Source organism: Lissotriton helveticus, chromosome 5_1 (assembly GCF_964261635.1).
Source record: "Lissotriton helveticus chromosome 5_1, aLisHel1.1, whole genome shotgun sequence".
NCBI lineage: Eukaryota > Metazoa > Chordata > Amphibia > Caudata > Salamandridae > Lissotriton > Lissotriton helveticus.
The window spans coordinates 1602030487-1602046823 of NC_136065.1; positions in this window are offsets into that span (position 1 = coordinate 1602030487).

The window sequence follows — 16337 nt, forward strand, 5'->3', positions numbered from 1 at the left end:
GTTCTCCCCACTTTCAGCTGGAGGGGCCACGTGTTAGACCTGGCATCTTTGGCGTGGTTTCCCCCTATCTTTTTGCCTCTACCTCCTGTATTTTTGATGCTGTGCTGGATTTTGTTTTTGCTGGTTTAGATGATTTGTGTACTTTGCCACTGCTGTTCAGTGCCAAGGTGCACGTGCTCCCTGTGTAAATTGTTATTATGATTGGTTATCCATGATTGGCATATCTGTGTCACCCAGAAGTCCCTAGTAAAGTTCACTGAGTGTGCCAGGGCTGGTGATAACAAATACTACTATTGGGCCTGCAGCACTGATTGTGCCACCCACATGAGTAGCCCTAAAATGGTGTCTCAGGCCTGCCACCGCAGTGCCTGTGTGCAGACTGTTCACTGCCATGCCCTCCTGCTCAGTGTCCCCACTGACTAGGCATCACCCTTCCCTTTCTGTACACATTGGTCACCCCCATGGGAGGCCCAAGATACCCCTTTGGGCAGGGTGCGGTGTATGTGAAAGTTAGAGCATGTACTTGTGCAGGTGACATGTTCTGGTAGTGAATTACAGCCATTTCTGTTTTTCACTATTGTAAGGCTATCTTGCCCCTTAGGCTATCATGGGGAATGCTGGCTACAGTGGCTATCAGCATATCTTCCCATAGGAGCAAGATTGGACATAAAAGTCTGGTATCCCTGAACTCAGAATTTAATAACACATCTTTTAGGAAAGGTTGTTTTTAAATCCTGTGTTTGAGAACAACACTTTTAGAAAGTTGCTGTTCTCTTGTCTGACCTTTCTGTGTGCCCTGGCCTGTTTGTGAATTGACTGTCTGGTTTGTGAGTGACAGGGGCTGGGTGGCTCCCAGAGTCTGAGTGGGCCATCCCACTCAGGTTGAATAGCTCCATCTGAATAGGGCTGTGCCTGCCGTCCACAATGCTGGCTCCACCTCCTGCTGGGCGGCTGACGACCCTTTTCCTCTCTCTGAAAGGAAAGGAGAGGCCATTCAAACAGAGTGCTCCAGGAACACCCAGAACTAGTTCAGACTGGGCTCAGAGCCCTCCTGCACAAAGGGATCAAAGACTTTTAGGGGGTAAAAGTACTGGACCCCTGACTACAGAAAATTAGTTTATCCTGGAATCAAGAAGGAACCTCTGCCAAGGAGAAAGCTGAAACTGAAGAAGGAAGACTGTCCTGCTGTTGCTCTGCTCGACTGACCTGCTGTTGCTTTGCTGCCAAGGAGAGGGGAAGGACTTTGCTTTGTGCTGTGTCCCCTGTCTTGAAGGAATCTCCAAGGGCCTGAGAGGAGCTGGCTCCCTGTTTTTGAAGTCCCAGGAACAAAAGTACTTCACCCCCAGCTTCCCTGAACTCTGCTGAGAGAGTTCTGTCCTTCCTAGAGTGCTTGGGCCAGTTGTGGTGCCTCTGGAAGTTGTACCTATGTTGGGAAGCTGGAAACCAAGATTTCAGAAACTTGCTACAGAAAAGCTATCGCATCGCTCGCTTGGGGAGCGCATCCCCGACAGTGCGAAGAAATTCCCGCCGCTACGGAGGTCGAGATCGTCGTAGCACTTGTTGCCGGTGCCAGAGACGTTGCATCCTTCATTTGCAGGATGGAACAGACCGGTGCGGGAAGATTACCATCTCTGCGTGTGTCGTCACAGAGCCTGTCATCGCTGGGTGAGATCGCCGCCCCGCTTGCTTGCAGACCGCATCATGTCGCTGCGAGTGTCGTCGCAGAAGCCATCGCATCAAGGAGCTGCGAGAGAGAGATCACAGCTGGTCTGTGCATTGTCGCCCCGGAGATCATCGCAACTCCAAAGTTCATCGCATCGTGCCTTTGCGAGAGAAAACTTCCTACGGAACCTACGCACCGGAATCCATTCAAGTCCGCCTTTCTCCCCATACAGACCGGATTCGATGCAACACGCCCGCTGCTGCAATGGGGTTGTCGCATCGCCTCCCCAGGGTCTCAGGAGCAACGCATCACTTGTTTTACACCGCACAAGCTTCTGCTTTGGAACTTTTTCGCTTTTAAAAGGTACTGTGGGCAAAACGTGAAGCAACTGTGAAATTTTCACGCAACTGTGGATTCTTTTATCGCAACCTTAAGAACTCTTTTGCAACCATATTCTTGAAATGTGTATGTTGGATTTTTGTCGTTTTGGTCTTGTGCAGTTTAGATTAAATACCTTTATTTTTCTAAACTATTGTGGAGTCAGTTTGTGTTGTTTTCACTGTGTTACTGTGAGTGTTGGTACAAATACTTTATGCATTGCCTTTAATAAGCCTGACTGTTTGTGCCAAGCTACCAAGGGCGTGAGCAGAGGTTATCTAAAGAGTGTTTCTTCCTTAACCTGACTAGAAGCAAGGGTCCCTATTTGGACAACGGTACCTACCTCTGCCAACTAGAGACCCCCAGTTCTAACACACGGCCACAACAGACACGGCATTTACCAATGTATAGATCATGTACTGTACAGATGCAAGAGGGACATGTAACCAAGTTCCCTAATTTCCTTCTCAGGTGATGCTGGCAATGCACTCTCCCCTCAACTCCTCACACCACACAGATGTGCAGCGACTGTAACTCAGAGTAGGTACAATCAATCAATCAATCAACCAATCAATCAGGAGTTGTATAGTGCGGCTACTCACCTGTGAGGGTCTCAATATTCTGGGGTGGCTGCTAATCCATTTGGGCATCGAGGTTTAGTCGAAGAGCCAGGTCTTGATATCTTTCCTGACTTGGGTCAGCAACAGGGTTGGCCTGAGGTGGGGGGGCAGGGTGTTCCAGGCACTATAGGACACACATATGTACTCAAATCATCATAGAGTACAGTTTTGGTCTTTGAAAATAACAATTCAGATGTCTTGACCATACAGGAGGAGGTGCTGCTGTACTCCCTGGATGTTGTGTGCAAGATCATAGTAGCCTTTTGTGTCTTGTACAACATAGCTGTAGGTCATGGCTTGCACATACCTCTGGACCCTCAGCTAGGTAGACCTGGGCAACCGGGCCATTGCACAGAACAGAGGGCAGGGTATGTGGGTCTGTGATCAGCGGGTTGCCACTTTTTTTACCTGAGCAACCTGTTGTGTTATGGACAACATGTGGTTTGCAGTCCATAGTCAATGATGAAAGTTCGATATTTAACACTCTGTTTAAAAATTTGATCCTGAGACTACTTTGCAAGCCACACTCGATGTATGTAAACAACAACTGTTGACAGGAGTCAAATGATTGGCGATGCAGTATGTCATGTGCAGATGTCAGCAAATAGTGTTGACAATGTCTCTGAGGAATCTATTGACATATGTGAAACCCCGCAGGACCTTTTGAAAATGGGGGTCTGATTCACAAAGTGACTTAGCTATTGCATTGTGGAGGATTTGCCTCCAACTGATATGACTCCCCCACATCTGATGTGCTTCCACCATGAGTGATGAGGCACTGTGTGAATCAGGCAGTCCTGGCTGTGCAGGTAAGCAATGTGGAGTGGTGGGGTGGGGCTGGGTGGGCTGGGTGGAGGGAAGTCAGCAGACAATGGAATATCGAAAATAAAATAAATAAATAAAACCAATTACCTTGCACTCGCCACATCGCCGACTAAGCCTGGTGTCTGAAAGTATTACGTGAGTGATGACAGAGATGTCCTGCCAGGTGTCTCATGTCTCCAGTTACCTATTCTGTGCAAATGCAGCAGTCAATATAAGGACAAAGGCTCACTGTAGCACATAGAATGCACTGAAAAGAGGGCATTCTGGAACCTGTCATTTTTGGAATGCACTGGGGGATAAGAGCCACGCACATGCATTTTTTATGTAAGATTGCACTGGCAGCACCGTTACTAGTGAACCAAGGGCCTTATTATAATTGATGGGGGCATTGGGCGAGGAATGGTACAAAGACTGTCCAGTGTGTGGATGAGAGGCCTTTGAGTGTTGGATGCTGTGATTTGCACGCCTTTGGTGTGTGTCTTAGGTCTCAATTGAATTTACCTATCTTTGCAAATGCAGCAGTCATTTTACGGCCAAAGGCTCACTGTAGCACATAGAATGCAGTGAGCGGAGTGCATTCTGGGACCTGTCATTTTTTGAAGCCACCTGGTGAAAAGATCCACACACATGCATTTGTATTTTAAATTGCAAGGGGTGCGCCATTACTAGTGCACAAAGAGCCTTTTAACTGATGTGTGCATTGGGTGGGGAATGGCAGACTGTCCAATCTGTGGATGAGAGGCCTTTGGGTGTTGGATGCTGTGACTTACTTGGCCTTTTGTGAGATTGGTTGCTGATTAAGACAGATCATCATGTGCCTTGGAGTAAAGACAGACTTTGAGATCCTTGCCTCACTCTAAAGTGGTAACAACTTCTGTAAAGGGGTTCACACACACACACACACACACACACACACGTCTTCCCAACAGTGGCTTGTTTAGCATTTGTACATTTAAGATAGCTGTAACAACTATGAAAGAATTACACTTTATTGTTCAATTAATTAAAACTTGCATTTTGATGCTCAATTTATTACCACATAACACATCATAAATCAATATACATTTTAGAGAACAGTTTATAATTTCAGTTAAGACCTTCATATATATATATATTCATAGCTACACAGTATAAACTGGCTTTAGCTTTGCCAATCGTTAGTTGTAACATTTCATAAGGTTTTATTACAATTAATAGGACGACTACACCCTAAGTTTCTTATTTACACATTTGTAGGTTATTCCACAATTCAATTAGTGCATAGCAATCAATATAGCGCAAAGTGCCTTGCTGGTCTCCTCTATTAACCTAATATTAAATAATAGACTTGGATTAGATAAGTCTAATTAGTGCGTACAATCAAAAATGCAGAGATTATTCCATTCTTTTCAGGCCTACATCTGTTTCGGCCACTTTCTTTTTTAAGGATTTTAAAGTGCCATGTGCCAATTTTATAAATATCATCCCAATTCTTAAAAAAACAAAAAAACTTTAAAGATCAAAGGTGTTTTTTGTTCGTTTTTCACCTCATAAAGCAAACCACTTGAGCAATTTTATGACAGGGAACCCTTACTATTGGAGTGTATCATTCCTCTCACTATAAGTTGGGGGAAATAGCATAAGAAGATCGAAAATCTCTATTATCCGCATTTAGCTAGTTTACCTTCCGCCAGCTCAATAAACTTAAAAAATGTACCAGTAAATGGTACATCTTCTCCCAGCAAGCCAACCATTACTGCTTGCCAACATGTGTGAATGGCATGATGGTTAGTCCCCTCTCTTAGCAGGTTTCTGGTGACTGGTGTCTTCTCTGTGGTAGTTACAGAGGCGACATGACATTGAATTGCCCAGCTTTTTCAAAAGTGGCAAATTGCTATAAAACTGGAAATTGCCTAACCGGAGTCTAATAAGCGTTTGCTTTTCTTTTAGACCATTCAGACCCCCGATATAAATCTGGGGTTTTAGTTGGCCTATGAGCAATTACCATCTAAGCATGGGATGTTTTCGCTAGGGCCTCTCTGTCCAACAGGGATGACATTTGTATGCTGGTCCCTTTAATATCTCTATTAAAAGTGCATGTGAGAGGGGCAGAACCCCTAATTGTTCTGTGCTAAATGTGGTTGAAAGGGCGAGATTTTGATCGATACCTTATCTCTATTGATCCAAACCTCGATCTGGTCGACTGAACCTTTGTTGCCTGTCTTGGAAGAAAACAGTACACCTATCTGCAAGTTAGTTCACCCAATAAAGGACTCTACTCTCAAAGATCACGGACAACTTCTAGGTTTCAAAAGTTTATTGTAAAGATATAATGAGCTGCAAATACAAGCATCTCAGAATGAGATTCACGAGATACACAGGTCCAATTACATACATGTGCTCTCGAAAAGCCCTCAGACGAGCAACAGAAATCACTAACACAAGTTCTAAAAATAATAAAGCTATCAGCATAGATGCATATCTCTCCTTCATTTAGGTTGGAGGAAAACAAACACAGGTTAGGCGTCCCTACCCTGTTCTAGATGGTATCCCTACTTAACCAAATCCCAACCTAACAAAGGTGTCAGCAGTGAATGACCCCAAGGGAAGTCACTCACTCTAAGTCTCTTGGTGAAAACCTATAGTTCTCCAGTCATGACCCCTCACTGCCTACCCATCCGCTCTCTAAAGGGTCCTCAGGTCTCTGCTCTAACTCCACCCAGGGGTGCTGTCCCTAATACAAAACAGTCAACAACATTTGAGACGCCCCTTGCGAAACGCCTCTCACGTGGTGCAACTTCAGGCTTTTTCCATGATGCTTTGTCTTGGGCCTCATGCGTTAGAGTTGACCTTGCTTCTCAGACTCTTCTCCGGCCCGCTGATACCCCTTAAACATTCCAGAACCCTCCTCCATGTCTGGGCCGTCTACTGAACAGACCTCTATTCATTCATTTATAATTGGATCCCCCCTTTCCTGTTGCAGACAGATATCTGCCGCCAAGAACCCAACTCTCATAGACTTCTAAAAAGGCTTGCAACATTTCTCAGCCCAGACATGTACGTGTAAATCAATGCTAAAACATTTCAGGCCTACAATATTTCTCATTATGATTATAGCATTCAACTTCTTCATTTAATTAAAACATGTTAAAACTCTTATTCTATTATTTAGAAAACATTACTATAAATCATGGCCCATTAATGCAATGACCAAAAACGTTAAAACAATCTGTGTCGTGAAAAGAAACACCTTCCCTTTTAGCTCCAGCTCTGGCCCTGTGGCCTACCACGTTCTGCGTTTTACCACAGACCATCTTACATGTTAACAGCTACACGACATAGATTCAAAATAATCACGTCTAATAAAATCATATAATGTCACACATTTCTGTATTAGTTCCACTTCTACTTAAATCTCTATATTAGCTATATATTTTTGAATATCCTTGTAGGTACTATTAGCACTCATGGCATTTCTCTTCATGACTTGTGCTTACTATAGGTAAGTGTGATGTACTCATACATGTAAATCAGTTTGCGCTCTCTCAGTTCCCCCCTTTGATGACCTCTCGGGGTCATCACTAACATTTAAACTGCCGTTATTGCTGGCATTCTCTGCGCTTCCAGAGCTCTCAGACTCCTGTACTGATTATCTTGTATGGCAGCCAATCTCTGCAACTGTTCTCTTTGGGCCCTTTCTGACCTTCTTACTCTGTACCATTTGAATACCCTCACCAATCCCCACAATATTATCACACAGATCAATATTATGATGATAGGCTTTAGGATATACCAAATAAAGCTTTTGCCTAAGGTGGAAAACCACCCTCCAACCGTACTCATTCCGTGGCCCACCTTTTCCCAGACATTTTCTCTACTCAAGTCTTCGATCTCCTTGTGTATATTAGTTATGTTCTTAATAACCTTCTCAAGGGGCTTCGAAAGGTCTGGAATGTAAGTGCAACATTCCTGGACCTTCAAAGCCTTACAGACTCCGCCCTCTTTTGCTAATAAGACATCTAATGCAAGCCGATTTTGAAGAACCATAGCCCTTATCGATTGCATCTCTCCTTCTACCAGCATTAAGGACTGAGCAGTGCTGGCAGACAACCTGTCGACAACTGTTGCCAGTCGTCTAATTTTAACATCATTAAGAATTATTCCCAAAAGAGGGAACATAGCTCCAAAGACATCTCCAACCATTTCGGCATCACCTACATCTCTCCTTCCCCTCGATGATGTCTGACCCTCAATGATCACTAAGTCTTGTGCATGATATATTTTGGGGAAGACAATTGCCAAGTAACATGATCCATACCAGTTATCAGGTAGTCTCACGTAAGCATTTCTTCCACATACAAAATACACATTTGGAATCACTTGCATTCCCTTCAGGAAATCCTTAGTGTAGTACTCTAAATTAAAAGCATGTTCACAGTCCACTTCACCCACGTATACATTTTCATAATACGTTTTGGCTCGGTGAAGACATAACTTTCCTCTCTGCGTTTTATCTAAAGCTATTGGACCACTACTACCCTTTCTCTTGTGTGACTTTTCTTCCTCGGTCCAATCTATTTTCCCTTGTCCTGATTTTTTCAAAATCTTTTGTCTCCTGTAACGATCATCCACCTGCCCTATGAACTTTTTCTCGACTTCTGACACCTTACATGTCAGGTTATTTCTACGGGCATGTGAAGTATCTAAGGTAATCCAAGGAATGAAGAACTTGGCCAATCTGTCTTCACTCTTCCAGTAATCCCATTTATTCATCTGCTTATAATTCGGGACTTCTGGCAACACAGAATCATAATTGGAGAAATAGTATTCAAAACTATCTCTCTCATAAAATATACTAAGCAATAAGCTACATGTAATGCCATATGTCAGAGGGAGGTGATGATAGCGAATTCCTTCATCTACAGACGCAGGCAACTGCATGCAGACGTAGCAATCCTTAACCTCCATGGCATCCACGTATTCATATAAAAGTTTAGCATAAGCATTTGACCTAAAGTCTCCTTGGGACTCGTCTACATGTAACCTGCGGGCTTCTGCAGCCAATAACGCTTTCTCTTGAGTGTTTTCCCTTTTCTCACCAGCAACAATAGGTGTAAGCGTTTCTGCAGAATTCACATCAGTTACCTTTACCTCTTCTTCATGTCCCTTTACATAAGAAATTGTTACCACTAAAGCTATTAATATTATCACTCCTACTATTAGTGTACCTATTATACATTTAGCTCTGCGGTTCGGGGTGCCGGCCTCCATTTCGTCAGATATTATAGCTCTCTCTTTATCCTTGCAAAAAGTTCTTTTCCTCTCGTTCCTTTACAGTCTCTTTTCAATCCTTTTTGTCTTTAGAATCCACACAGCTGGAGGCTGACAGCCTTTTTCGCAAAAAGTCCTTTAACAGTTCAAAAAGACAACCCTAGCCCTTCTCCATCAACTCAAGGGATTCCCTAAAATTCTCTGCTTCCTGGGCGCTAGGTAATCTTCTTTTTCTGCTTGCTTTATTTACAAAATCCTTTAACAGTCAACTATCAGATTTGTGGTTGCAGCTTCAATAGCATAGTTCAATATTTCCATGCGAAGAGTATGCTCTTCATGTGCTGTTATCGTTGTACCAAAGTCGGGGAATTGCAATTCTGTAAGAAACATATGTTTTAACTTGCTGAGGCGGGGAGGTCTGGGGAGCACGAATGTTAGTGACCCTTCTTGTTCGACACCGGGTACCAACAGTCGTATTTCCACGGTGATAATGGGCTCAGAACTGGACACCACCACCGCTCGGATCCTCCCTGTCTCCGGTTTCACAGACATTTGTCGCCAGATATGTCCACTCAGGTGTGGAGTATCTTCTGTTAGGCACACGCACTCTTCTTGACCTCCTTCGGTCCGGTGCCTCAGCGCCCTGAGCACCTTCTTCTGGGTCTGAGTCTTCTGATATCGGAGGAAGGGTTGCTTCTGGAGTTGACCTCAGGCTAGAACTTCTTCTTTGCGGCCAAATTGCTTCTCCACGTGCCCTTCTACTCCTTCTCCTTCTGGTCTGTTCTCGCTCTCTTTCAGACCTGTCAGGGTCAGACTCGTACTCCCAGCTACTTTCTCCTTCTGTAGCGTCTTCGGTTTCGCTGTTGTACTGACCGTCTTCAGCTTGGTCAGACTCGTTCCCTGCTTCCGCGGGCACCTCTACAGCTTGGCTAGCTCCCTCTATGGCTTCTTGGTCCTCAGCTGGACGTCCATCCGAGAGAGGAGCTGTTTCCAGAGGTGCTGGAACCCTTTTCGTATGCGACGCGTGGATCCAATTGGGCAGGCCTCCCACCTTTACAGCTGTACTTGTGATCAGGATGACCTGGTAGGGCCCACGCCAACGAATATCCAAGCAGCTTCTTCTCACATGTTTCTTCACCAGGACCCAGTCCCCAGGATACAGGTCATGGCAAGGGCCCTGGCACGCTGGAACCTCTGCAGCCTGCACCTGAAGGGACACAGAACGCATGGCGTCAGACAGCCCCTTACAATAGTCCAGGATCATATCATCTGTGATATTTAACAGTGCAGTAGCTGGAATAGATGGCAGCCTCATTGCTCTCCCCATTAACACCTCATGTGGTGACAACCCTGTTCTTCTGTCTGGGGTACTACGAAGGCTCATGAGGACTAATGGCAGGGCATCAGGCCAACTCAGGGTCGTTGAGGAGCAAACTTTCGCTATTCTGGACTTGATCGTGCCATTAATTTGTTCCACAATTCCTGAGGCTTCTGGTCGGTAACTGCAATGTAGCTTTTGATCAATATTTAGTGCAACACAAATCATCTTCACAAGCTCGCTGTTAAAATGTGTTCCCCTATCTGATTCCAAAAAGGCCGGCACCCCGAAACGAGGGATAAGTTCTCTAAGCAGTAACTTAGCCACTGTGAGGGTGTCGCACCTACGTGTAGGGTATGCCTCAACCCATCTGGAGAACACACAAACAACCACCAGGACATAGCGGAGGCGGTTGCATCTTGGCATTTCAATGAAATCTATCTGCATTCTGTTGAATGGACCTCCAGACCTTCCTATGTGACTTAGTGCAACTGGTGTTCTTTTTCCTACGTTCAGCTGCTGGCAGGTCACACAACGCTGGCACACTGCTTCTGCTGCTATTCTAAACTTAGGATTGTACCAAGTCTGTCTAAACACTCTCAGCATAGCATCTCTCCCTAAGTGTACGGGACCATGTATGAGCCTAGCCATTGGACTCACCATCTCATTGGGCAACACTGCTCTACCGTCTGCTGAGACCCAAAAATGAGTCTCACCCATTACACATCCTGCCCTTTCCCATGTTTCTTTTTCAGAATCAGGAGCATTTTCTTGCATGATTGACAGTTCATCCCAAGTATCAACAGTTTCCAGTATCATGGCTAATTCAGTTCTTACATTTATTCCACCCACATCCACCTCTGTGAAAGAGTAACCTTGCTCCGCGCAATACCGCGCAACTTCATCTGCATATCTATTGCCTTTCGAAACAAAGTCCTCATTTCTGGTATGTGCGATGCACTTTACAACTGCGATACTTGCTGGGCATTGCAATGCTTCTAACAACAGGCGCACAAACTCTCCATTGCGAATGGGAGAGCCTGAAGAAGTCATGAACCCTCTTTGAGACCATAACTGCCCGTAATCATGAACTACCCCATACCCATACTGGCTGTCGGTGTAGATGGTGACTCGAATTTGATTGCCTGCTAAGCAAGCACGTGTCAGGGCAATAATCTCGGCTACCTGAGCGGAGTGTACTCCTTCCAGGCACCCAGCTTCCACAACTCCTTCAATTGTACAAACAGCATAAGCTGCTCTCAATTGCCCAACTCCGTCTCTTACACATGAGCCATCGACAAAGAAAACTTCGTCTGGGTCGGTCAGTGGCTCATCTACGATGTCGGGTCTGGGTTTGGTGCATAGTTCAGTCACATCGAGACAGTCATGGTCTGTATATTCATCATCATCATCAATATCATTTGGAAGTGGCATTAAGGTAGCAGGGTTCAAAACAGAGCATCTCTTGAGGGTCACGTTCTCTGCAGCAAGAATAACTTGCTCATAGCGCGTGAGCCTGCTATTAGTCAGATGCTGTGTTTTGGTCCTGGTCATCAACAGTTCAACCGAATGTGGCACGCACACCTCTAACGGGTGCCCCATGACAATATTTTCACATCTCTCAATGCTGACACCCGTTGCAGCAACGGATTTGAGACATCCGGGCAACGCTGCGGCTACTGGGTCTAAAGTAGCCGAGAAATAAGCAACTGGTCTACGGGCATTCCCATGGATTTGGACCAACACAGACAACGCACAACCCTCTCTCTCACAACAGTAAAGAAAAAATTGTTTATTGTAATCAGGCATTCCCAATGCCGGAGCACGACACAGGTCCTCTCGCAGCTGTAAGAATGCCATCAAACAGTCTTTGTCCCATGGTACCGGATCACTCACCTCCTTGTGCGTCAGTTTTTGCAAGGGCTTTGCTTTCAGTGAAAAGTTCACGATCCACTGTCGGCAATAACCCACCATCCCTAGGAACATCCTGACCTCTCTCTGTGTCTGAGGCGCATTCATTTTCATGATCGCCTCTATCCTGTCTGGTGACACCTTTCGTTTGCCTTTCTCAATTCTGTGTCCCAAGTACTGCACTTCTGTCAGGCAGTACTGCAATTTTCCCGGGGACACCTTGTGCCCATTGGCAGCTAGGTGATTTAACAAAGCAATGGAGTCTTCCCTGCAAGCTTCTTCTGTTTCTGACGCCACAAGGAGGTCGTCTATGTACTGGACCAGAACTGACTTCTGGGGCAGCACTAGACTTTCAAGATTTTTCTTCAGAAGCTGGTTAAAGATCGATGGACTCTCTGTATACCCCTGAGGGATACGACACCATGTTAGGACGCGATTTTCCAGCTTAAATGCGAAAAGAAAATGGCTATCTTCGTCCAAAGGGATCGAAAAGAAAGCCTGACAAAGATCGATCACAGTGAACCACTCAGCTTGGAATGGAATCTGAAACAGTATCACTGATGGATTCGGTACCACTGGACAACATGAAACGACTATGTTATTAATCTTTCGAAGGTCCTGCACTATCCGAAATTTCCCATTTGGTTTCTGCAGACCCATAATCGGGGAGTTACATGGACTACCCACGATTTCTTTCAGTATTCCCTGTTTAATCATGGACTCAATCACGGGTTTTATGCCTGCAATCGTTTCTGGAGTCAATTTATACTGGGGTGTTCTTGGGAACTCAGCATGCGGTTTCACTACAATTTTCACTGGGTCTACCCCTTTGACCAATCCAATCTCTTCCCCAGTGAAATCCCATACTTCTGATGCCACTGTCTCTCTCAAGTCCCAGGGAAGCTCGTCTACTGTCAAAGTAGGGTACAGCTCCACACATATTCTTGAGTTTGCAACTTTGAAATCTGCATCATCATCATTAGTCAATACCTCCACTCCCTGGGGTGTACAGTATATAGTACAATTCAATTTGCACAACAGGTCTCTTCCTAGCAGACACACAGGGCTTGAATCGCAAACCACAAACTGGTGCTCATCACTGTACTTCCCTATTTTCACCTGTACCGGTTCTGTTAATTGGCTAGTTATCCTCCTGTTTGCGACCCCTACCACCTGTATGGTCTCTCCAGACATGGGCAGGTCTGGAACTGCAGCTGATCTGATCGTGGACCTAGTGGCTCCTGTGTCCACCAGAAATGTCGTAGGGCACCCTGCTACTTCTGCTTCAACATAGGGTCCCCTCTGATCTACCTCTAAGGCTGCCCCAAGGGTGCAGTCTTCTCTTTCCACTCTCTGTCCGGTTAATGGGTCCACATAATAGCACTCTTCACCTTCCACAAACAGGGGCATTTGTCTATAGGTCTTACCCATGCTCCCTACTCGAGGAGGTTGCGGGAACTGGGCTCGGGGAGGAGCCCCCCCCCCTTTGAGCACCTTTCCTTGGTATGGCGTTACCCCTCTTGTAGGCGCGCTCTGAACCTCCTCCTCCTCTATTTCTTGCTCTCCTATCTCTACATTGTAAGGGCACTCGCGTTTCCAATGCCCCAGCTCGTTACACTGGTGGCACCTAGTCGTTTTCTTCAAGGTAGCTATGTCTATTCTGGGTCTAAAGGTAGAACTCTCCTCATTACCCTTGTTCTGACTGTACTGCTTCTTTCCTCCTGTACCTGTCCCTTGCTGCTGTTGCTGTGGTCCCCCCTTCCCGGCTGCCTGCATCTGTACCACCATCAACTTTTCTTTTAGTTTCTTAGCCTTGGAATCTATCTCATCACAGCAGTACCTGGCATATCTCAGTATTTCGTCTAGGGGTTTACTTTGCCAACAGATCGAGTGTTGCTGAATCATTAAACTAATATCCGGTCTCAGTCCCAGGACGAACTTGGACACAAATTGCCCTATGTCTTTTGGATCCATTACATCCAAGCCGCTATACTGTTTAAACGCCTTCAGCAATCTCTCGTAATATTCATGAACTGTCTCTTTGGGTTCCTGTCTTGTTCGGTCTATTCTGACCCAATCTATGTCTTGCATTGGCACCTTCTCTTTCAGCCAAGTCATCACTCTCTCGAATTTTGCCATCACAATCTCGGACGGCCCATTAGTCTTGGCATCTCTCTCTGGCTCTGTTGTGGGCCACTCAGCGCTAACCTTGCATGCTGTCCATAGATCGCCTGGTACTACAATGTCAAACAGCGTGTTCAGATCTATCCAAAGGACTTTTGAGATTTTTACAAATCTCTCGACTTGCTTGTACCACTCCACAGGGTTCTCTCGTAATTTGGGGAAAGAGGTGGTAAAAGCAGCTAAATCTCCCCTACTCCAAGGGACATGTACATAGTTCCCATTTGCAACTTCACGTAAAGGGTAAGCTTCTATTCCCTGCTGTCCTGGTGTCATACCAATCATGCTTCTCCTGCCGGTCCCTTTCTTGGACCACCTCTCTTCCCACTTATCTAGTGCCCTCCATGTCCTTATTCCAGTAATCAGTTCCCTTATGTGTGTTTTCAGCCCAATCGTTCTCCTCTCATCTAGGTCCCGATCTGAGTAATGTAGCCTGTGGTTACCCTGTAATGCTTTGGTTCTTGACAAGTCCACCATATATTTGCCTGCTAGTTCGACTAACTTCTCATGGACTGCTCTCGCCTTTCGAGTGATGTCCTTTGCCATATACAGTATTTCATCCTGTTCATACATTTCCATTCTTTCTAAAGGCAGGGTACCATCTACCATGTCATCCAGATCTGACCTTAAGCTGGAGACATCAAGTCTCTTGGCTTTTATCTCAGCTCGCAATATGTCCTTTGAAGGGGGCTCACTGGTCTCCCTACCATCCCAACTTCGAGCTCTGCGTTTGGGCTCAGGAGAGTTAATGGGTGGCCTCCCTTGCTCCCATCTCTCCAAGTCCCATGCTCGGCCATCCGATCTTGGAAGGTGATGGAACACAGGCCTGTTATCCCTACTCTCTCTCTGCTCACTCTCGTCTTCTTCTCTCCTCTCACCGCACATCTCTCTGTTATTTTCCCTCTGGTCGCTACACTCCCTTTGCCTCGTATCGCTCAGTATCCGATACGATCCTTCCTGGTTCCCCATATTCCCTGGGCTGCGCTCATTTCTGTCATCACAGGGACTATGGTGCGACCTCTCACAACTCCCATTCTGTTCTCTGGTGCCAGGCACACAGTGTGGACACTTAAAGCTGTTCCTGTACTCTTGCGCTCTCTTCTCCCCTTCACTGAGTATTGGGCACGCCACCCCTCTATTCCCGGGGCCCCCGTTTTCCAGGTCTGTTCTACCTCCATTCTGGGCCCAATGGGTGACTCCCCTACTCCCTCTACAGTCCCACTCCGGGCTACTCTCTCCAGCCCCGCAGTGAGTCCGTGCTCGGCTGTCCTGACTTTCCCTTTCTGCTTCTGCAGCATTGATGCACTTTTGAGCCTTCACTGCCTCGTCCCACTGCTTCATGTACTCATTTAGCTCTTGAAAGGATTTTCGTCCAGATCCCCTCAGATCCATTGGCCATCTGGGGCCCCCAGGATCTCCCCCTGGGTCCCCTGCTGTGTGCATCGGGGTACTCCACTCTCTGGGTATCGGCATCTGACTTGGGGAATTAGTGGTATCGTTCCTCCTTGCCTGCTCTGCTCTTTCTCTGTCTTTCCGTTTCCGTTCTTCCCCTTTTGCTCTCTCTTGGTCATATATCGATATTATAGGACCTATGGTAACAGGTACCTGTAGTGCATCTGGTAATGGGTAGGATGTGGCGCTTTCCGTTTCCGGCGCTCTTTGTACCACAAACCTACCGACTACCTGTTGCACCTGACTAGGCTGGAGCAACTCTTTCTTTGGCTCAGGATCCCACTCTGAACTGGGAAGCGGTCTATGCTCTCCTGCATTGCCCCCCTTTGCTCCTTCAGTATTCTCGACCTCTCCCCCTGCTCTATTATACGGGGGTGGCCTGTCTGTCAGTAATCTGTTTATCAAGCTATCCTCTGTTTCGCTCTCATCATCTTCTTCTAGGGGACTTTTATTTACTGGCGCCTCTAACACTGGGTACAGTTTATTTATTTCCAAATTATGCACTCTCCATCTTTTAGCATCCGCATCCCACCTGGCATCCTGTACTGCCCTTACCGAGCGTTTCACCCTTTCTTGTCGTCTGTTCATATTCCTTTCATGCGCTGCCCTAAGCCATGCATCAAGGGCTTCAAACTGGGTTGGTCTAGGCAAGGGTCTCTTTGAGGTCATGACTGATTTCAATCGATGTAACACCTCTAATCTGAACGTCCCGTACTTCGGGAACGTCAGTTCCTCATTT